This window comes from Triticum urartu, chromosome 1 (genome assembly GCF_003073215.2).
Source record: "Triticum urartu cultivar G1812 chromosome 1, Tu2.1, whole genome shotgun sequence".
NCBI classification, from domain to species: domain Eukaryota; kingdom Viridiplantae; phylum Streptophyta; class Magnoliopsida; order Poales; family Poaceae; genus Triticum; species Triticum urartu.
Window position 1 is genome coordinate 140,891,952 of NC_053022.1, and position 24,214 is coordinate 140,916,165.

At 48.9% G+C, this 24,214-nt stretch overlaps 1 pseudogene; it reads left to right on the forward strand.

Annotated features, from left to right (window-relative positions):
* The first annotated feature begins 1,778 nt into the window (after window positions 1–1,778).
* On the forward strand, window positions 1,779–21,973 carry LOC125519361 (annotated as a pseudogene).
* The last annotated feature ends 2,241 nt before the right edge of the window (window positions 21,974–24,214 follow it).

The window sequence follows — 24,214 nt, forward strand, 5'->3', positions numbered from 1 at the left end:
CATATACCCAAGATGAGGACAAGTTGATTTGCCAATGTTGGATGGAGATTAGCCAAAATCCGAAGACCGGCGCGCAACAAAAGGGCCTTGTTTTTTGGACAAGAGTCCACAAAACATTCCATGAAAGGAAGATGGTTGAGCCCTACCAAATTACAAGCAACCATGGCATCACCTCGATTCAAAAGAGGTGGTTGTTCATCCAATAAGAGTGCAACAAGTATTGTGCCGCATTTGAGAGCGTTGAAGCACGGCCCGTGAGTGGTCTCGGCGTTGGGGACATGGTATGCTCTCCTCATCCTAGTCCTTTCCTTGCTACGGCAATGAGACTTCGGCCTTGTATATGTTTGCATGTTCAATTGTTGTTGATCATGTGGTGTAGGAATTTCAATCTTTGGAGGCATTCAAGGCCCGGCATAATGACAAGCCATTCACTCTTACGCATTGTTGGACGATCATCAACAATTTCCCTAAGTTCAAGGACCAATACCATGAACTTCAAAGGAAGAGAGGCATGAAGACGGCCAAGTTCGTCGGAGGTGGAGATGGCGAGGTGTGCAAGAGGCCAAGGGGAAAGACCAACTCCAAGGTTGACGACATACGTGATGCCTCATCCATGGCATTTCATGACACTTTGCATGGCATGATGTCTCAAAAGGATGTGAGGGACGAGAAGAAGCGGCAAAGCAAGGACGAGCAAATGAAGCAATACCTAGACCTTCAAAGGAAGAAGCTTGAGATGGAGGAGGCGGCCAAGAGGAGGAAGCTCAACATGGAGGAAGCGGCCCGACAAAGGCAGCTCGACATGGAGGAGGCAGCCCGGCAAAGGCAGCTTGACATCGAGGCCGGCAATGTCAAGGCCAGGCAGAGGCAGCTCGACATTGAGGCCACCAATGCCGCCACTAAAGCGAAGAAGGTGGCCCTTGCGATCATGAGTGTGGACTTGTCCAAGATGAGTGAGAAGACGAGGGCCTGGTTCGAGGCTAGGTAGAAGGAGATGCTCGACGCCGACGGCCTGAACTAGGTCATCCAATCGGCCATGGCCGTTCTTTTTGGAGGCTCGCATGGGTGTCGCCCGCCCGCTGGGCCGCTGGCTATATGCCGGCGAGAGAAACTTTCATTTTGGAGGCCGGATGTGTTGCCGGCAAAGACAACTATTCATTTTGGAGGTTGGATGTGTTGCCGGCTGCAGGCTGAGTTGCCGGCGATGGACGTAGGCCGCTGGCTCTGTTGCCGGTGTGATGAATTGGGGCCGCTGGCCTGATGAACTAGGGCTTGGCATTTCAAACGTTGCTTTTTAAAAAAAAATAGACGCGGAAAGGATGGGGCAAATGGATGCGGCCGCGCGCGCAGCATCCCAGGACACGCCCGGACAAGACCCCATTGCCCTACCCAAACGGACATAATCCGGACAAAACGGACGTTCGTTTAGGGTCACGTGGTGGAGTTGACCTTAGCAAAATTGTTCGGGTTTAAGGACACGACGCTCCATTTCTTTTCCCGCCTAATATGAAATGAACGTGTCGTGCGTTCATGTTGCATTATTGCGACAAGCCAACAGCAGTTTAGAAAGTTAGAAAGAAGGATGACCGAGCCTCGCAATAATGCAGCGCTAGAGCATGTCGGGTCTCTCTCCGTGGCGCAGTGATTAGCACGAGCCGTCCACGAGCTACCCTCCGTGATGACTTGGATCGGCGTGGCAACTGCTCCCTGACGCGGTGGTTGGCGCCTACTTATACGCGCGCCCCGTTCCTGCTGCCACCGCACCTCTCGCAGCGACCATGGACCTCCTCAGACCGCTCTCACTCGCGGCCCTGTGCGCCCTGCTCGCCGCGGTCGTCGCGGTGCAGGCCACGGTGTCGGAGGTGAAGATGGGGATGGCTGAGGACCAGTCCTCCTATATCGTGCATGTCGCGGCGGCCCACACGCCACGGTTGCCGCAGCGCGGCCTGCTGACAACGCGCGCGTACGCTCGTTCTTGCGCGACCGCATCCCCTTCGAGATGTCCAGCCCGGCGCCGACCGTGCTCTACTCCTACGCGCACGCCGCCACGGGTTTCGCGGCGTGGCTCATAGAGCGCCAGGCCGCGCAGCTGGCGTCCTCGGGCTCTGTGCTCGTCGTCGTGCCCGACACGATGCAAGAGCTGCATACCATGCTGACGCCGTCCTTCATCGGCCTCTCACCGTCCTCCGGGCTGCTCAAGGTGTCGAACGACGCCACGGACGTCGTCATCGGGGTCATCGACACCGGCGTGTACCCGGAAGGCGCATGTCCTTTGCGGCGGACCCGTCGCTGCTGATGACCCACAAGTATAGGGGATCTATCATAGTCCTTTCGATAAGTAAGAGTGTCGAACCCAACGAGGAGCGGAAGGAAATGATAAGCGGTTTTCAACAAGGTATTCTCTGCAAGCACTGAAATTATAGGTAACAGATAGTTTTGTGATAAGATAATTGGTAACAAGCAACAAGTAACAAAAGTAAATAAAGTGCAGCAAGGTGGCCCAATCCTTTTTGTAGCAAAGGACAAGCCTGGACAAACTATTATATGATGTAAAGCGCTCCTGAGGACACATGGGAATATCGTCAAGCTAGGTTTCATCAGGATCATATGATTCGCGTTCGGTACTTTGATAATTTGGTATGTGGGTGGACCGGTGCTTGGGTGCTGTCCTTACTTGGACAAGCATCCCACTTAGGATTAACCTCTATTGCAAGCATCCGCAACTACAACAAAAGTATTAAGGTAAACCTAACCATAGTATGAAACATATGGATCCAAATCAGCCCCTTATGAAGCAACGCATAAACTAGGGTTTAAGCTTCTGTCACTCTAGCAACCCATCATCTACTTATTACTTCCCAATGCCTTCCTCTAGGCCCAAATAATGGTAAAGTGTCATGTAGTCGACGTTCACATAACACCACTAGAGGAGAGACAACATACATCTCATCAAAATATCGAATGAATACCAAATTCACATGACTACTAATAGCAAGACTTCTCCCATGTCCTCGGGAACAAACGTAACTACTCACAAAGCATATTCATGTTCATAATCAGAGGGGTATTAATATGCATATAGGATATGAACATATGATCTTCCACCAGATAAACCAACTAGCATCAACTACAAGGAGTAATTAACACTACTAGCAACCCATAGGTACCAACCCCGGACATGGAAACAAGAATTGGATACAAGAGATGAACTAGGGTTTTGAGAGGAGATGGTGCTGGTGAATATGTTTATGGAGATTGCCCTCTCCTGGTGAGAGGAGCGTTGGTGATGACGATGGCGATGATTTCCCCCTCCCGGAGTGAAGTTTCCCCAGCAGAACAGCTCCGCCAGAGCCCTAGATTGGTTCCGCCAAGGTTCCGCCTCGTGGCGTCGGAGTCTCGTCCGGAAAGATGGCTTACGATTTTTTTCCCTCATCGAAAGACTCCATATAGCAGAAGATGGCCATCGGAGGGCCACCAGGGGGCCCACGAGGTAGGGGGCGCGCCCAGGGGGGTAGGGCATGCCCCCACCCTCGTGGGTAGGGTGTGGCCCCCCTGGTGAACTTCTTGCGCTCAGTATTTTTTATATAGTCTGAAAATGACTTCCGTGAAGTTTCAGGACTTTTGGAGCTGTGCAGAATAGGTCTCTAATATTTGCTCCTTTTCCAGCCCAGAATCCAAGCTGCAGGCATTCTCCCTCTTTATGTAAACCTTGTAAAATAAGAGAGAATAGGCATATGTATTGTGACATAATGTGTAATAATAGCCCATAATGCAATAAATATCAATATTAAAGCATGATGCAAAATGGACGTATCAACTCCCCCAAGCTTAGACCTCGCTTGTCCTCAAGCGAAAGCCCAAATCGAAAAATATGTCCACGTGTTTTAGAGATAGAGGTGTCGATAAAAATAAAATACGGACATGAGGGCATCATGATCATTCTTAGAACAACAACTTATATAATTCTTGTCATATGATCTCTTATGCCAGAGTAACAATTCAATCACAATTTCAAGTATGAATCATAAACTTCATTGAAAACTAACAAACTATAATCTCAGTCATTGAAGCAATTGCAATTTATCATAACATAGGAAAGAGTCAATATAAGAGCTTTTCAGCAAGTCCGCATACTCAACTATCATATACTCTTTCACAATTGCTAACACTCATGCAATACTTATGGATATGGAGTTTTAATCAGACACGGAGAAAGATAGGGGCTTATAGTTTTGCCTCCCAACGTTTTACATCAAGAGTAATGTCAAAAATAATAGTTCATGAAAACTCACATCCAATTAGCCATATATACCAAGATCTTTCCATCACGTTGTGCTTGCCAAAAGATAAAATGTAAAAAGGAAGGGTGAATATCATCGTGACTCTTATGTAAGGTAGGAGATAAAGGTAAAAGACAGTCCCTTCGCAGAGGGAAGCAGAGGTTGTCATGCGCTTTCATGGTTGGATGCACAAAATCTTAATGCGAAAGAACGTCACTTTATATTGTCACTTGTGATATGGACCTTTATTATGCAGTCTGTCGCTTTTATTTCTTCAATATCACACGATCGTATAAAGCTTATTTTCTCCCACACTAATAAGTCATACATATTTAAAGAGCAATTTTTTATTGCTTGCACCGATGACAACTTACTTGGAGGATCTTACTCAATCCATAGGTAGGTATGGTGGACTCTCATGGCGAAACTGGTTTAAGGGTGTTTGGAATCACAAGTAGTATCCCTGCTTGGTGCAAAGAATTTGGCTAGCATGAGAGGGAAAGGCAAGCTCAATCATGTTGGATGATCCAAGACAATATAATTTATCTCAGATGTAAGAAAACATAACCCATTACGTTGTCTTCCTTGTCCAATGTCAACTCTTTAGCATGTCATATTTTAATGAGTGCTCACAATCATAAAAGATGTCCAAGATAGTATATTTATATGTGAAGACCTCTCTTTCTTTATTACTTCCTATTAATTGCAACGATGACCAAAACTATGTTTGTCAACTCTCAACAACTTTTATTCATCATACTCTTTCTACGTGAGCTCATTACTCTCCATAAGATCCATATGATCTCTTTTATTCTTTTTATTCCTTTTCTTTTCTTTTATTCACTTAAGATCATGGAAAAATAATCAAGCCCTTGACATAACACTAATCTTTATTATATAGCTCACAGGCTCGATTACATAGAAGGATCATAAAGCAAAACTCACGACTAGATCATACTAAAATTTTTATTCTACTAGACCAAGATATTATCAAAAGGATCGAACTAAGAAAAACGGTAATGATAGAAGTGATGGTGATACGATACCGGGGCACTCCCCCGAGCTTGGCAGTTGCCAAGGGGAGTGCCCATACCAGATACTCAGTTCTTCTTTGTTGGTGAAGAAGGTGATGGTTTTGTTGATGGCGTAGGCTTCTTCTTTAATTTGCGCTTGAGGACAGAATTTTGGTCCCTTAGGTCCTCGATCTCATGCTCCACGCTCAGTATCTTTTTGCATAGTTCCTGCTTGTTTTCCTTCAAGAGGCGAAAAGGGATAAACTCGATCTTAGGTTTCTTTACTTGACTTTTTGAACTCCACATGCATGTCCCCAGGTTGAGGTAGTGGGACTTCATCTTCATCTGAGCTCGTCTCCTCCTTTCCCTTAGTTTCATAGTCCTCTTCTTCTTCCGTAGTCCAACCACAATGCTCCCCATCCCCATAGACTTTAGGATCTGCAAGGTAGTCAGCCACATAGCTCTCTCCTTCCGAATCCTGGGTCGACATGTTGCTCAAATCTGTAGCAGGACGGCTCGAAACAAAGACAGGAGATATTTACGTGATACGGGAGTCAAAACCTCCGGGAGATTATATAATGAATTTTTACCGACCAAAATACGTAACGTGTAAGAAAACGGAATCCGGAGAGCACACGAGGTGCCCACGAGGTAGGGGGCGCGCCCAGGGGGTAGGGCACGCCCTCCACCCTCGTGGAGCCCTCGTGTCCTTCCCAGACTGCTTCTTATTTTTCTATTTTTCTAAATATTCCAAAATAAAAGAAAATTGCCATTAGAACTGTTTTGGAGTCGGTTTACTTACCGTACCACATACCTATTCCTTTTCGGAGTCTGAAACGTTCCGGAAAGTGTCCCTTATGTATTCCTCTGGGGTTACGGTTTCAATAACATTGGTTTCAACATTTATAGGATTTCCTGAGATATAATGTTTAATTCTTTGACCGTTCACCACCTTCGGATTTGTGCTTTTGAAATTGTTGATTTTTATGGCACCAGAAAGATAGACCTCCTTGATAACGTAAGGGCCTTCCCATTTAGAGAGAAGTTTTCCTGCAAAAAAACTTAAATGAGAGTTGTATAGTAATACATAATCACCTACATTAAACTCATGCTTTTGTATTCTATTGTCATGCCATCTTTTAACTTTTTCTTTAAATAATATGGCATTTTCGTAGGCTTGGGTTCTCCATTCATCAAGTGAGCTAATGTCAAATAACCTCTTCTCACCGGAAAGTTTGAAATCATAATTGAGCTCTTTAATAGCCCAATATGCCTTGTGTTCTAGTTCGAGAGGTAAGTGACCTGCTTTTCCATAAACCAGTTTATACGGAGACATACCCATAAGATTTTTATATGTAGTTCTATAGGCCCATAATGCATCATCAAGTTTCTTGGACCAATTATTTCTAGATCTATTAACAGTCTTTTGCAAAATTAATTTGAGTTCTCTATTACTCAATTCTACTTGACCACTAGACTGTGGGTGATAAGGATATGCGATTCTATGATTAACATCATACTTAGCTAGCATTTTACGGAAAGCACCATGAATAAAATGTGAACCACCATCAGTCATTAAGTATCTAGGGACTCCAAACCTTGGAAAAATAACTTCTTTAAGCATCTTAAGAGAGGTGTTATGATCAGCACTACTAGTTGGAATAGCTTCTACCCACTTAGTAACGTAATCAACAGCAACTAAAATATGTGTATATCCATTAGAGGAAGGAAACAGTCCCATATAATCAAAGCCCCAAACATCAAATGGTTCAATAACAAGTGAATAATTCATAGGCATTTCTTGATGTCTACTAACATTACCAATTCTTTGACATTCATCACAAGATACAACAAACTTACGGGCATCCTTGAAGAGAGTAGGCCAATAAAAACCTGATTGCAATACCTTATGTGCAGTTCTATCTCCAGCGTGGTGTCCTCCATAAGCCTCGGAGTGACACTTGTGTAGGATCTATTCCTGTTCATGCTCAGTTATACAACATCTAATAACACCATCTACTCCTTCTTTATAAAGATGTGGGTGATCCCAAAGGTAATGTCTCAAATCATAGAAGAACTTTTTCTTTTGCTGATATGTGAAACTAGGTGGTATAAATTTAGCAACAATGTAATTAGCATAATCAGCATACCATGAAGCATTATGAGAAGCATTTATGACATTTAATTGTTCATCAGGAAAGCTATCATCAATAGGTAGTGGGTCATCAAGCACATTTTCTAACCTAGACAAGTTGTCTGCAACGGGGTTCTCAGCTCCCTTTCTATCAATAATACGCAAATCAAATTCTTGTAGCAAGAGAACACATCTAATAAGTCTAGGTTTAGCATCTTTCTTTTCCATAAGATATTTAATAGCAACATGATGAGTGTGAATAGTTACTTTAGAATCAACAATATAAGGTCTGAACTTATCACAAGCAAATACAACTACTAAGAATTCTTTTTCAGTAGTAGCATAATTTCTCTAGGCATTATCTAGAGTTTTACTAGTATATCAAATAACATTTAATTTCTTATCAACTCTTTGCCCTAGAACAGCACCTACAACATAATCACTAGCATCACACATAATTTCAAAAGGTAAATTCCAATCAGGTGGCTGAACAATAGGTGCAGAGATCAATGCTTTCTTAAGTATTTCAAATGCTTCTACACAATCATCATCAAAAACAAATGGTATATATTTTTGTAATAAATTAGTCAGAGGCCGAGAATTTTTTTAGAAGTCCTTAATGAACCTCCTATAAAAATCGGCGTGACCAAGGAAACTTCTTATACCTTTGACGTCCTTGGGACATGGCATCTTTTCAATAGCATCAACCTTGGCTTTATCAACCTCAATACCTCTTTCAGAAACTTTATGCCCCAGGACAATACCTTCATTAACCATAAAGTGGCACTTTTCCCAATTCAAGACAAGATTAGTTTCTTCACATCTCTGCAAAACTCGGTCAAGGTTGCTTAAGCAATCATCAAAAGAGGATCCATAGACGGAAAAATCGTCCATGGAAACCTCACAAATCTTTTCACAAAAGTAAAAGAATATAGCCATCATGCATCTTTGAAAGGTAGCAGGTGCATTACATAAACCAAAAGGCATACGTCTATAAGCAAAAGTATCAAAAGGGCAAGTAAAAGTAGTCTTTGATTGATCATTGGCTGACACAGGTATTTGAGAGAAACCAGAATAACCATCTAGAAAGCAAAACTGTGTTTGTTTGGATAATCTTTCTAGTATTTGATCGATAAAAGATAAGGGGTAATGATCTTTTTAGTAGCTTTATTTAATTTGCAGAAATCAATTACCATCCTATAACCTGTAATAATTCTTTGCGGGATCAACTCATCTTTATCATTAGAAACGACAGTAATACCTCCCTTCTTAGGGACACAATGGACATGACTTACCCACTGACTATCAGCAATGGGATAGATTATACCTGCCTCAAGAAACTTTAGTATTTCCTTTCTTACCACTTCCTTCATCTTAGGATTCAGCCGCCGTTGATGATCACGAACTAGTTTGGCATCTTCCTCCAAATTTATTTTGTGTTGACATAGTGTGGGACTAGTGCCCTTAAGATCATCAAGAGTATATCCAATAGCAGCACAGTGCTTCTTCATAGTTTTCAGTAATCTCTCTTCTTCATGCTCTGAAAGTTTAGCACTAATAATAATAGGATATATCTTATTTTCATCAAGATAAGCATATTTAAGAGTATCAGGTAACGGTTTAAGCTCAAACATGGGATCACCCTTGGGTGGAGGAGGATCCCCTAGGATTTCAACAGGCAAATTGTGTTTCAGGATGGGTTCCTGTTTAAAGAATACTTCATCTATTTCCCTTCTTTCATTCATAAACATATCATTTTCATGGTCTAGCAAATATTGTTCTAAAGGATCACTAGGAGGTACGGCCATAGAAGCAAGACCAATAATTTCATCTTTACTAGGCAATTCCTCTTCACAGTGTTGTCTACGAAATTTAGAGAAATTAAACTCATGAGACATATCACCCAAACCAATAGTAACAACATCCTTTTTGCAATCTATCTTAGCATTAACTGTGTTCAAGAAGGGTCTACCAAATATAATGGGACAAAAACTATCTTGTGGGGAACCAAGAATAAGAAAATCAGCAGAATATTTAGTTTTCCCACACAAGACTTCAACATCTCTAACAATTCCAATTGGTGAAATAGTATCTCTATTGGTAAGTTTAATTAGACATCAATATCTTCTATCTCAGCAGGTGCAATATCATGCATAATTTCTTTGTATAAGTCATGAGGTATAGCACTAGCATTGGCACCCATATCACATAAGCCATGATAACAATGATCTCCTATTTTAACAGAAATAACAGGCATGCCTACCAAAGATCTAGGTTTATCTTTAGCACAAGGTTTAGCAATTCTATCAATCTCATCACGAAAATGAATAACATGCCCATCAATATTATCAGACAAGAGATCTTTAACAATAGCAATATTAGGTTCAACTTTAACTTTCTTAGGAGGTGTATAAGTTCTAATATTGCTTTTACGAACCACGGTTGAAGCTTTAGCATGATCTTATATTCTAACAGGAAAAGGTGGTTTCTCAACATAAGTAGTAGGAACAATAGGATCATTTAAGTGTCTTTTCTTCAACTTTAATAGGTGCAGCTACGTTTACTTCTATGGGAGGATGATATTTAAACCACTTCTCTCTAGGGAGATCAACATGAGTAGCAAAAGATTCACAGAAATAAGTTACTATCTCAGAGTCAAGTCCATATTTAGTGCTAAATTTACAGAAAACATCGGTATCCATAAAAGACTTAACACAATCATACTTAGGTGTCATACCTGACTCCTTACCTTCGTCGAGGAAATGCATTTAATTCTTTCCAATAAATCCCATTTGAATTCAATAGTCTTCGTCATAAAAGAGCCAGCACAAGAAGTATCAAGCATGGTGCGGTCGTTATCAGAAAGCCAAGCATATAAATTTTGAATAATCATTTCTCTTGAGATCTCATGATTGGGGCATGAATATAACATTGATTTAAGCCTCCCCCAAGCTTGAGCGATGCTTCCTCCTTAGCGAGGCCAAAAATTATATATATAATTGCGATCACGATGAACAAGATGCATAGGATAAAACTTCTGATGAAATTCCAATTTCAATCGTTTGTAGTTCCATGACCCCGTATCATCACATAGCCTATACCATGTCAATGCATCTTCATTCAAAGATAAAGGGAAGACCTTCTTCTTAATAAAATCTCCGGGTACACCTGCAAGCTTAAATAATCCACAAACTTCATCCACATATATTAAGTGCTCATCAGGATGCATTGTTCCGTCTCCTGCAAAAGGATTAGCTAGCAGTTTTTCTATCATACCCGAAGGAATTTCAAAGCAGATATTTTCATTTTCAGTAGGTTCAGTAGGTTGAGGAGCAACTCTTTGTTCTACTGGTCGGGGTGAAGATACCCTGAACAAGCCCCTCAAAGGATTACTTTCCATAGTAACAAGTGACAGTAAATTTCAGCACACTATATAAATTTTTCCTTACCAAATTCCACCTACCAAAGGCGTTTCACTCCCCGGCAACGGCGCCAGAAAAGAGTCTTGATGAACCAAAAGTATAGGGGATCTATCATAGTCCTTTTGATAAGTAATAGTGTCGAACCCAACGAGGAGCAGAAGGAAATGATAAGCGGTTTTGAGCAAGGTATTCTCTGCAAGCACTGAAATTATAGGTAACAGATAGTTTTGTGATAAGATAATTGGTAACGAGCAACAAGTAACAAAAGTAAATAAAGTGCAGCAAGGTGGCCCAATCCTTTTTGTAGCAAAGGACAAGCCTGGACAAACTCTTATATGATGTAAAGCGCTCCCGAGGACACATGGGAATATCGTCAAGCTAGGTTTCATCACGATCATACGATTCGCATTCGCTACTTTGATAATTTGGTATGTGGGTGGACCGGTGCTTGGGTGCTGCCCTTACTTGGACAAGATTCCCACTTATGATTAACCTCTATTGCAAATATCCGCAACTACAACAAAAGTATTAAGGTAAACCTAACCATAGCATGAAACATATGGATCCAAATCAGCCCCTTACAAAGAAACGCATAAACTAGGGTTTAAGCTTCTGTCACTCTAGCAACCCATCATCTACTTATCACTTCCCAATGCCTTACTCTAGGCCCAAATAATGGTAAAGTGTCATGTAGTCGACGTTCACATAACACCACTAGAGGAGAGACAACATACATCTCATCAAAATATCAAACGAATACCAAATTCACATGACTACTAATAGCAAGACTTCTCCCATGTCCTTAGGAACAAACGTGACTACTCACAAAGCATATTCATGTTCATAATCAGAGGGGTATTAATATGCATATAGGATCTGAACATATGATCTTCCACCAAATAAACCAACTAGCATCAACTACAAGGAGTAATTAACACTACTAGCAACCCACAAGTACCAATCCTGGACTTGGAAACAAGAATTGGATACAAGAGATGAACTAGGGTTTTGAGAGGAGATGGTGCTGGTGAAGATGTTGATGGAGATTGCCCTCTCCCGGTGAGAGGGGCGTTGGTGATGACGATGGCAATGATTTCTCCCTCCCGGAGTGAAGTTTCCCCGGCAGAACAGCTCCGCCAGAGCCCTAGATTGGTTCCACCAAGGTTCCGCCTCGTGGTGGCGGAGTCTCGCCCGGAAAGATGGCTTACGATTTTTTCCTCATCGAAAAACTCCATATAGCAAAAGATGGCCATCAAAGGGCCACCAGGGGGGCCATGAGGTAGGGGGCGCGCCCCCACCCTCATGGGTAGGGTGTGGCCCCCTGGTGAACTTCTTGCGCTCAGTATTTTTCATATATTCTGAAAATGACTTCCGTGAAGTTTCAGGACTTTTGGAGCTTTGCAGGATAGGTCTCTAATATTTGCTCCTTTTCCATCCGAGAATCCCAGCTGTTGGCATTCTCCCTTTTTATGCAAACCTTGTAAAATAAGAGAGAATAGGCATAAGTATTGTGACATAATGTGTAATAACAGCCCATAATGCAATAAATATCAATATAAAAGCATGATGCAAAATGGACGTATCAGCTGCCGCCCCCGCCGAGCAAGTTCCGTGGTAGGTGTGTCTCGGGTCCGTCGTTCAACGGCTCCACGCTCTACAACAACAAGCTCATCGGCACCAAGTTCTTCCGGTGGGGGCAGGAGGCTCTACGCGGTCGTGCACTCGGCGCGGACTCCAAGTTGCCGCTAGACACCAACAGCCATGACACGCACACCTCCTCCACCACGGGTGGCTCTGCTATCACGGGCGCCAGCTTCTTCGACTATGCCAGAGGAAAAGCCGTCGGCATGGCCCCGAGCGCGCGCATTGTCGTCTATAAATGTTGAATATGTCTTGTGTATTGCACGTGTATTGGATTTGTGGCCCACCTCCTAGTCTTGTATAATTGAGGTAGAGGCCTTCCCTTATATTATATATGCGTGCATCAGCACCCCGATCAAAACATCGTATTGCAAATTATCTATCTACATGGTATCATCCTCTTCGGTCTAACCCTAAGGTCGTCCGCCGCCGCCGCGCCCCCTTGCACCGCCGCCGTGCCCCATCCTCACTTCCGCATCCCGCGCGCCTTGTGCCGCTTCTCTGCTCGACCAGCCGCGCGCCTCGTGCTGGGTAGCTATCGCCGTGACCGCGTTGACAATTAGCTAGCTAGCTACCTCGCGCCGCCCAGCCTTTTCCATTGCGCGCCGCTGTCTTTTTTTTCCATCACGCGCCGTCGCCGCTCTGCCTTTTTCCATCGCGTCGCCGCTTCGCCAGCCGCCGCGCCATCTTCCTTCTATCGAGCCCGCGCCGACCCGCTAGCTCCTGTCGTGCCCGCGTCGCAACGCCGCTGAGCCGCTGCCCCGCGCGTGCGTCCCGTGCAGCACCGCCGCTCCGCGCGTCCCATGCCGCGCAACCGCTGCTGTCTTCGCGCCTCGTGCCGCTGCTCTCTGCCCGACGCGCGCCACACCAGCTGCTGCGTCTTTCCAACTGCGTGCTGCTCCCCACCGCCATCGCCGCCGCCACGCAGCGCTTCCCCGCGCGCGCCGCCGCCGTCGCTCCCCGCCGCCGCCGTCACGCCGTGCCTCCCCGTGCGCGTCGCCGCCGCCGCTCCCCACCGCCCTGTGCCACCGCGCACCCCCGCGTGCCGCCGTCGCCGTCCCCTTCCTCTTCCTGCCGCTTCTGACGTCTTCCATGGACTCTCTGGGCTACTTCACCATCTGCGGTGGAACTGCTCCACCGACCGCGCCGATCCAGTCGCATCCTCCTGCACCCGTCGGGTGTTACCCGTTGTTGCCGCCAGCACCTCCCCCACAGCACCGGCAAGGGGGAGGGGGCCGGCGCAACCGGCGTGGCGGCGGTCACCGTCGCCTGCACCAGCAGCGAGCCCAGGACACCGGGGAGGGGCGCACTATCAGCAGGCTCTCCCCGCTGGTCACCAGGCGTTCATCGGCGTGCCCTTCCAGCCGACTGGCGCCGGCTACAGTGCCCTCCTTGTGCCGCCGCCCCTCGGTGGTTATGGCCCGCCCGTCCCAGTGCCGCCCTACGGGGGCCTTCCGCCGCCGCCGGTACCTGTGCCATGGGACCCCACCCTCCTCGCCGCCCAGCACTCCGCGTCGTCGCCGAGTAGCCCTGTCGGTGGAGGCGACTGGTACATGGACTCAGGTGCTACTGCGCACATGGCAGCTCATCCCGGTAACCTAACCTCCTCCGCTCCCGTTCACACACCCACTCGTATCACCGTCGGCAACGGCTCCTAGTTACCTATTACTCATATCGATAGCACTAGCTTTCCCTCCACTTCCACACCCATCACTATGTCTAATGTTCTTGTTTCACCTGATTTAGTCACGAACCTAGTTTCCGTTCGTCGCCTTACTCGTGAGAACCCACTTACTGTTGAATTTGACGGTGTTGGCTTTTCTGTGAAAGACGCCCGTACCCGAATGGTCCTTCACCGATGTGACAGTCCCGATGAGCTCTACCCGTGCACGCCGGCGCCTCCACCTCCACACCCGTCGCCCTTGCCGCCGGCGTTGACCTTTGGCATGCTCACTTGGGTCACCCCAACCACACTATCTTACGTCAAATTCTTAGGAGTTTCTCTTTCTCATGTGATAAGCTCGACGAACACTCTTTTGAGGCTTGTCGCTTAGGCAAGCACGTTCGTCTTCCCTTTAGTGTGTCTTCTTCAGTTTCCACTTTTCCGTTTCAATTACTTCATAGTGATGTTTGGACATCTCCCGTTGCGAGTAACACGGGCTATCTATACTACTTGGTAATTTTAGATGATTATTTCCATTATGTGTGGACTTTTCCCCTTCGTCATAAATCCGATGCTTTAGCCACACTCACCGCCTTTTATTCCTATGTCACCACCCAGTTCGGTCGCCCCATACTCGCACTCCAAACTGACAACGGAAAAGAATTTGACAACGTCGCTTTTCACACACTTCTCGCCTCTCACGGCACCACCTTCCGTCTAACTTGCCCCTACACTTCCCAGCAGAACGGCCGCGCCAAGCGCATTCTCCGCACTCTTAATGACTGCGTTCGCACGTTACTCTTTCACTGTTTTCGCAATCTTAATGACGGACGAAGCATATTGAGCTCGGTATTCACTTCGTGCGCGAGCAGGTTGCCTTTGGCCGTGTTCGGGTTCTCCACGTGCCGACGACGCAACAGTTTGCTGATGTGATGACTAAGGGCTTGCCTACTCCCGTCTTCCAGGAGTTTCGGTCCAGTCTCTGTGTCTCCGGCGACGCTTCGACTGCGGGGGTGTTGAGTATGTCTTGTGTATTGCACCTGTATTGGATTTGTGACCCACCTCCTAGTCTTGTATAGTTGAGGTAGAGGCCTTCCCTTGTATTATATATGCCATCAGCACCCCGATCAATACATTGTATTGCAAATTATTTGTCTAAAATAAAGCGTGCGGGGAGGAAGGGTGCGCGAGCTCTGACATTCTAGCTGCATTTGATGAGGCCATCGCGAACAATGTCGACGTTCTCTCTGTCTCCCTCGGCGCCATCGGCATGGCCCCAAACTTTTATAGCGATAACACCGCCGTGGGCGCATTCCGCGCCATCAACAAGGGCATCGTCGTCTCCGCCTCCGCGGGAAACTCCGGCCCCAGAGATTCCACCGCATGCAACATAGCGCCATGGTTCCTGAGGGTCGGTGCGTCCACACTCAACCGCCAATTCCCAAGCGACGTCCTTCTCAGCAACGGCGTGACCTTCACAGGCACTACACTTTACGCCGGCGAGCCACTCGGCCCGACCAAGATACCACTGGTCTACGGAGGGGACGTGGGCTCCAAAGTGTGCGAAGAGGGGAAGTTGAACGCCACGAAGGTTGCTGGGAAGATTGTTTTGTGTGAGTCGGGTGTAAATGCCCGAGCAGCGAAACCATATGCCGTCAAGCTCGCCGGTGGCGCCGGAGCGATCTTCGCGAGCATAAAATCATTCGGTGAGCAGTCCATCACCAGCCCGCATGTCCACCCGCCACGGCTGTGTCATTTGTCGACGCCGAGAAGATCAAGAAGTACATACACACGCAAACTTCCCCTACCGCGACGATCATCTTCCGGGGCACCATGGTCGGCCCGGCGCCTCCTTCCCCTAGAATGGTGTCCTTCTCGAGCCACGGGCCAAACTTCCGCGCACTGGAGATCTTCAAGCCAGACGTGACCGTGCCCGGCGTGGACATCCTCGCCGCTTGGACAGGCGCCAACTCACCCACAGAGCTCGAGAGCGACACGAGGCGGGTGAAGTACAACATCATATCGGGCACGTCCATGTCATGCCCGCACATGAGCGGCATCGCCGCGCTGCTCCGGCAGGCGAGGCCAGAGTGGAGCCCGGTGGCGATCAAGTCCGCGCTGATGACCACCGCGTACAACGTGGACAACTTCGGCGGCGTGATCGGTGACATGTCCACCAGCGACGCGTCCACGCCGTTCGCGCGAGGGGCCAGGCACATCGACCCCAACAGTGCTGTCGACCCAGGCGTCGTCTACGATGCCGGCACGGAGGACTACATCACCTTCCTGTGCGCGCTCGGCTACACCGCCAAGCAGGTCGCCGTCTTCGGCTCGTCCATCAGCTGTTCGAAGCGTGCGGGCTCGTCCATCGGCGACCACAACTATGTGGACTTAAACCTTATGTATTCGTCAGTTTAGTCTTAGCAGAAAATAAACGCTGCTTAGTCAGCTGAGTAGATAAGTTTGTTAGAAAGTTTTTTTTCCCTTAGAAGTAGTCCACACCCCGCACGAGCTGGATCGTGGGATGGCGCGATCATTGTGGCTCGGCTTTGCTGTTTTCTCGGGCCGTTAGTGGCCTCGTTTCCTTTCTGTAACAGAATAAGAGGTGAAGAAGAAATGCAGAAAAGTTGCAAGTGTTTGCAACGCAAAACTACTATCGTCTGAGCATTCTCGCGCGCGCGTGTGTGTGGGATCGGTGCTTACAATTGGCATCAGAGCCGTTAGTACGATCCGGCGGTCATGGCGGGAAGCAAGGAGCCCCGGAAGGGCTCCGGCGAGGGGTCGCGAAAGGACTCCGATGGCGGGTCCCGGACTCCGTCGCCGACGCGTGGGCGCATGCTCTCGCGGTCTCCCAGGGCTAGGCATAGCCGCACCGTGCGCGGGCGCGAGGTCGCCGCGCCGGTGGTGCAGAGACGCGAGGTGGCCCTCCCAACGGTGTTCCCAACACTGATCCGGAGCAACTACGGCAGCCGGTCTCTCTTGATGAGAGCCATCCGTAGACTCGCGGGCTGTGGGACGCCGTCACCACTGGAATCGCCAACTACCACGACGACCGCACCACCCTGGAGGCCGTCTTCCGGGCGGTGTCAGAGGAGATGCTCGCGGTCCTCTCCACGAAGGAGACAGCGAAGCAGGCCTGGGACGCCGTCAAGACCATGCGGATGGGCTCGGCCGCCATGCGCGAGGCCAAGGCCTAGGGCCTCCGTCGAGAATTCGAGGATATCCGTTTCAAGCGCGGCGAGAACGTCGACGACTTTGCGATGAGGCTCACCGGGCTCGTCAACAACCTCTCCATCCATGGTGATCCTGTCGGGGACGCGCGTGTGGTACATAAGTTCCTTCGAGTTGTGCCCCGCAAATACGCTCAGGTGGCACTCTCCATCGAGACGTTGGTCGACCTCGACACCCTGACGGTGGAGGAGCTCACCGGACGGCTCAAGGTGGCGGAGGAACGCCTCGACCAAGACGGCGTAGGCGAGGATGCCGGTCGCCTTCTGATGACCATGGAGGACTGGCGCGCGTACGAGAAGCGTACGGCGAACAACGGCGCAAGCGGCAGCAACTCGTCAGGTGCACAGACGCGCGGACGAGGGCGTGGCCGCGGACGTGGCCGCGGCGGTGGACGCGGCGGAAAAGGCAAGTCCCCTGTTGGCACTGACGCCGGTGGTGGGAAGAACGGCGGCGGCGACGCGGATCGTGACAAGTGTCGCTACTGCGGCTTCGCAGGCCACTGAGCCCGGGACTGCCGCAAGAAGAAACGCGAGGAGGAACAGGCCCTCCTTGCACAAGGCCAAGCAGGCGAGGACGACGATCCGGGTCTACTGATGATCGAGGAGGCCTCCCTAACAGCTGCGGCCGTCGCGCCGCGTGCTGGAGCGGGCGAGGAGGTCGTCTTCCTCAACGAGTCGCGCGCCCGCGTGGAACTCCGCCGCGCTCCTGGAGATCAGGACGCGGCCTGGTACCTCGACACGGGTGCGTCGAACCACATGACTGGCGACGAGGCGGCGTTCGCCGAGCTGGACAAGGGCATTTGTGGCTCGGTCAGGTTTGGGGACGGCTCGCTCGTGTCAACCCAAGGGCGGGGCACCGTCCTGTTCGCCGCGGCTGACAACGGGCACCGTGCACTCACCAGCGTGTACTAGATCCCGCGGCTCAAGAGCAACATCGTGTCCATCGGGCAGCTCGACAAGAACGGCTGTCCCACGCACGTCGAAGCCGGCGTCATGACGGTGCGTGATCGCCAGCACCGCATCCTGGCCAGAGTGTCGCGCACCCGCAATAGGCTCTACATCGCCCGTCTACAGCTCGCCAGCCCCGTCTGTCTTGCTGTGCACTCCGGGGATGAGGCATGGCGCTGGCACGCGCACTTCGGGCACCAACACTTCGACGGCCTCGAGCGGCTGGCACATCAGAACATGGTAAAGGGCATGCCCCTCTTCCACCACTCCGAGCAGGTTTGCGACGCCTGCCTAGTGGGCAAGCAGCGGCGAGCGCCGTTCCCTCAGCAGGCTAACTACCGCGCCACCGAGCCGCTTGAGCTTGTGCATGGTGATCTTTGCGGGCCTATCTCGCCGCCCACTCCGGGCGGCAAGCGTTACTTCCTGTTGCTTGTGGATGATCACAGCAGGTTCATGTGGTTGTACCTGCTCCGGAGCAAGGACGAGGCAGCCGAGGCGATCCAGCGCTTCCAGGCACACGCAGAGCGCGAGACGGGGCGGAAGTTGCGCACTTTCCGCTCTGACCGAGGCGGAGAGTTCAACTCCGGCGAGTTTAGCGCACATCTTGCTGATCTTGGGGTCCAGAGGCACCTCACCGCGCCATACTCACCCCAACAGAATGGCGTGGTGGAGAGGCGCGACCAAACCGTCGTCGGGACGGCCCGGTGCATGCTCAAGGCGATGGGAGTGCCGCCGCAATTTTGGGTCGAGGCCGTGTCCACGTCCGCTTTCGTGCTCAATAGGGCGTACTCCAGAAGCGTACCGGGCAAGACGCTGTTCGAGGCCTGGCATGGCAGGAAGCCCTCCGTCGACTTCTTGTGCGTGTTCGGTAGTGTGGCGCACATCAAGAACACGCGCCCACAGCTCTCCAAGCTTGAGGACCGGAGCAAAGCCATGGTGATGATCGGGTACGAGCCAGGGAGCAAGGCGTACCGGCTCTACGACCCGGTGGGCAAGCGAGTCCATGTCTCTCGTGATGTCCTCTTCGACGAGACGCGAGCATGGGACGGGGAGAAGAGTGGCACGGACCGGGCAGGTATGAGCTTTACAATTGAGCACATGTCAATCCTCACCGGCGGTCCGTCATCTGCGGCACGCTTCCCCTCATCGCCTGGCGCCCCGCGATCACCCGCTCAGTCCGCGTCCCCGTCAAGCACGCCATCCATGACAACAGTATCGGCCGGGGGCGACGACGACACCCCAGCGACGACCACTACCGCGCCCATGGCTCCCCCGGCTCCTGCGCGCACGACCGACAACCTTGCGCCGGTGCACCTGATGACGACGCGCGGCAAGGATGGCATCCCCCTCCCCAACCCTTGCTACATGGGCACGCTTGAGAAGGCGGCTCGGAACATGCCTCCTCCAGGGCTGGAGGAGTTCGACGACGCTGACGGCGAGATCAACGACGACGAACTCGTCGATGAGCTGCACCTTGCGCTGGGCGAGGAGCCCGGCTCCTTTGAGGAAGCAAAAGGTGAGACGTGCTAGCAGCACGCGATGATGGAGGAGACGAACTCCATTGAAGCCAACCAAACCTGGGAGCTCGTGGACCTGCCCGCTGGTCACCGTCCGATCGGCCTCAAATGGGTATACAAGACCAAGAAAGATGCTCATGGCGCGGTAGTGAAGCACAAGGCGAGGTTGGTGGCGAAGGGATATGTACAGAAGCACGGCGTCGACTACGACGAGGTGTTCGCGCCGGTGGCCAGGCTCGAGTCCGTCCGCCTCCTGCTCGCTCTGGCCGCACGCGCGAGCTGGACTGTGCACCACATGGACGTAAAGTCCGCCTTCCTCAACGGCGAGCTAGAAGAGGAGGTCTACGTGGTGCAGCCGCCGGGGTTCACAGCTACCGGCGAAGATTCGAAGGTACTCAAGCTCAGAAAGGCCCTGTACGGGCTAAAGCAGGCCCCGCGGGCATGGAACACCAAGCTGGACGCGAGTCTGGGTTCGCTTGGGTTCAGCAGGTGTCCGTCTGAACACACGGTGTACGCCAGGGGCACGGCGTCCTCGCGCCTAGTCGTCAGCGTCTACGTCGATGATCTGATCATCACTGGCTCGGACGAGAAGGAGATCGATGGCTTCAATAAGGAGATGTAGGCACTCTTCGACATGAGCGACCTGGGACGGCTCCACTACTATCTTGGAATCGAGGTGAGGCAGCACAACGGCGGCATCGACCTTGGTCAGGACGGCTCCACTACTATCCTCGACAAGGCGGACATGACGGGTTGCAACCCCTGGCACAGCCAGTGGACGGCACCGATTACAGGAGCATCGTGGGCATGCTCCGCTACCTCGTCCACACCAGGCCGGATCTTGCTTTCTACGTCGGGTACGTCTCCCGGTTCATGTAGGAGCCCACGACGGAGCACATGGCGGCAGTGAAACATGTTCTGCGCTATGTGGTCGGGACTTTGCACTGGGGAGTGCGGTACACACGCGGTGACCACGATGCGCCTCTGATCGGCTACAGCGACAGCGATCTGGGCGGCGATGTGGACAACCGCAGGAGCACCACCGGTGTCGCCTTCTTCCTTGGCAGCAACCTGGTCAGCTGGCAATCACAGAAGCAGAGGGTGGTGGCCCTCTCCTCATGCGAGTCGGAGTACATGGCCGCCACCACGGCGGCATGCCAAGGTATATGGCTCGCACGGCTGCTGGGAGAAATAAAGGACGAAGAACTGAAGGCGGCGGTGCTCAACGTTGACAACAAGTCGGCCATCTCACTGAGTAAGAACCCTGTTTACCACGACCGGAGCAAACACATTGAAATCAGGTATCATTTTATCCGGGAGTGCGTGGAGAACGGGAAGATCCAGATCGAGTTCGTTCAGTCCGGAGATCAACTTGCCGATGTGCTCACCAAGCCCCTCGGGCGAGTCAAGCTCCAGGAGCAGCGCATGAAGATCGGGATGGTGGAGCTCGACGAAGCACACAAGGCTTAGGGAGTGATTGTGGACTTAAACCTTGTGTATTCGTCAGTTTAGTCTTAGCAGAAAATAAACGCTGCTTAATCAGCTGAGTAGATAAGTTTGTTAGAAAGTTTTTTTCCCTTAGAAGTAGTCCACACCCCGCACGAGCTGGATCATGGGATGGCGCAATCGTTGTGGCTCAGCGTGGCTGTTTTCTTGGGCCGTTAGTGGCCTCGTTTCCTTTCTGTAACAGAATAAGAGGTGAAGAAGAAATGCAAAAAAGTTGCAAGTGTTTGCAATGCAAAACTACTGTCGTCTGAGCATTCTTGCGCGCGTGTGTGTGGGATCGGTGCTTACAAACTACCCGGCCTTGGTGGTGTTCACCTCGAACAAAGTGGTGGTCGTCACGCAGCGCTGTGTCGTGCGCTACGTCGGCAACGACGCCGCGGCTGCGTACACGGCCAAGGTCACCGCCCCGGACGACGTTCGCGTCACGGTGAGCCCCGAGACGCTACAGTTCAGCCCGACGGAGAAAACACAGGAGTACATGGTCACCTTTGCGCAACGAACCACCAGAAGCGTCACGGAGAAATACACGCTCGAGCCGATTGAGTGGAGCGATGGCGAGCACTCGGTGACGAGCCCCGTCGCCATCACCTGGCCGACGAGCAAGGTTGCGGAGATGTGAATGTGATCGGTGTGGGGTTACATGCGAGAGTTTATCTCATTTGATGTAAGTTTTAGTTCATGTGCTTGAATCAGTTAATCAAGAGCCTTACTTTTATTTGGCTAGCAAAACATGCCCGTGTGTTACAACGAGAGAAAAAAAAATCTTCGTATGCGCCAAGCAATCCATTCGTGTTACCACTTCTGTACGCCACCATCATCAACGATGGTCATGTGGTCCAACTATTCATGTCTTTCAATTCCAAGCCGATGAGCCTGGTTGCATGGCAATGCCGTGTACCGGAACTTGCGATTGAGCTTAGATTTCCGGTGAAGGGACTTGAGGCCTTCTTACGTTGGGGAGAATATCATACGGAAACCAAAATTCGATGAAAACCGGTGAAAACCATGAGACAAAAATGTTTTGAAGTTTCGAAGAAACCTGAAAGAAATACGGGATGTTAAGAGGATGGTGTTTTATTGCCAACAAATTTTCAAGTTGAAACATATTGTGAGATGTGAGCTATAAAAAATAAAAAATCAGCGTTGAATAGTATCGAACAGTAAAGTCACTATTCAGGACTGATTTTGTCTTTTTCATAGCTCACATCTCGCAATGTGTTTCAATTTGAAATTTTGCGTGACAATAAAACAACACCTCCCTAACATCCCGTATTTTTTCAAAAAATTTCAAGACTATAAAATATGGTTTGCACGAAGTTTTTATTGAATATTTGGTTTCCATATGATACTCTAACATGTGACTTTGGCATGCAAAATGGGTATATAGTTAGTGTCAATCAGTAAGCCGTTAAAAATTGTACGAACTTATTGGTTCATGGAGAGAGTATTGGACTATATTTCACATATAATCTTGCATGTCCTTACTCCTTTCATCTTATTTGATTATCCTTAGAACCCCCCATGAACACTAAGCACTGTACTTTCACGTATAATTGTCTGAGCTCGCCCCTCTCTTTTGTACTTATTGGTTCATGGAGAGAGTATTGGACTATATTTCACATATAATCTTGCATGTCCTTACTCCTTTCATCTTATTTAATTATCCTTAGAACCCCCCACGAACAGTAAGCACTGTGCTTTCACGTATAATTGTCTGAGCTCGCCCCTCTCTTTTGTTTTTCCATCAGATCGATGCCTCACCCTTCAATTATTTAATTCCCAAGAAGGCTTGTTCGTAGGTAACTTGCTCACATATTTGAACTGATGAGATTCAGTGTTAGAAAGCAAGGTGGGACTATATTTTTAATGAGTAAATTATAACATGAAAAGGCTGATTAGGAGCCCACTGGACCTTGGTGGAGCTGCGTGGATGGGCCGACCTTATATAGCTTGGACGTGTTGGTCTTTTTGGATTGGAAGAGTGCTAGACTCGTCGTGTTGATCACTAATCTAAATAATCTTATAAAAGTTTACAAAGGGAGTACATTATTGTAACCTTTATATACGAATCTTAATAAACTTCCTGCTTGCTCACAAAAAATATGATTATTTCCCTATATCTAATTTCAAATGGGTCTATCTTTAACACTCTGCACATTTTGAAATTGATTACTATAATACATTAGCAATTTTAAAAATTAATGAGCCCCAATGACAATTGAGAATTAAATTATTTTTATGTAAGGACATGCCCTGAACTTAGTGCTTGGAAGCTATACCTGAATGAAACCATAACACGAGGTAAATATAGGATTGTATTGCAGCAAAACGTACTTTCAGCAAGTATGGTAATGGTGCGAGTCATTATCATTTCTCATAAACATAAAGACTGATTATTTGCACAACAAAATTAATAAAGCACTATTGTGTAGGCACATAAGTAAAGAGAACAGGCAAGCGCCATTGGGTTATTTTCTGAACAAAAGTCCGCTGATAAAAATAATCAAACCCTGACCATCCCATGCAGAATGAGTAAATGGACAATCTCTGGTAACATCACAAGATTTCTTAACTTTGGCATGAACAAACCTTCAACACTGAGTAGCATATAATCCAATCACAAAAAAGAAAAAAGAAAAAAAACATAGCTAGGCAACCCCTAATGAATGAGCTAGCCTGCATCGTCAAAGAAAGGGGGAAACTGTTAATAGGATGTCCCTTGTGAAAATAAATAAGGACTGCATGCTTGTAAAATGACTTTTATTTATGGAGAAGTGGGTATCACATATAGTTGGATGCCGATAAGTTCAATTTAGTAGAAGGGGATCATTTGCCTGGACAAGATGTCGCATTGTACAAC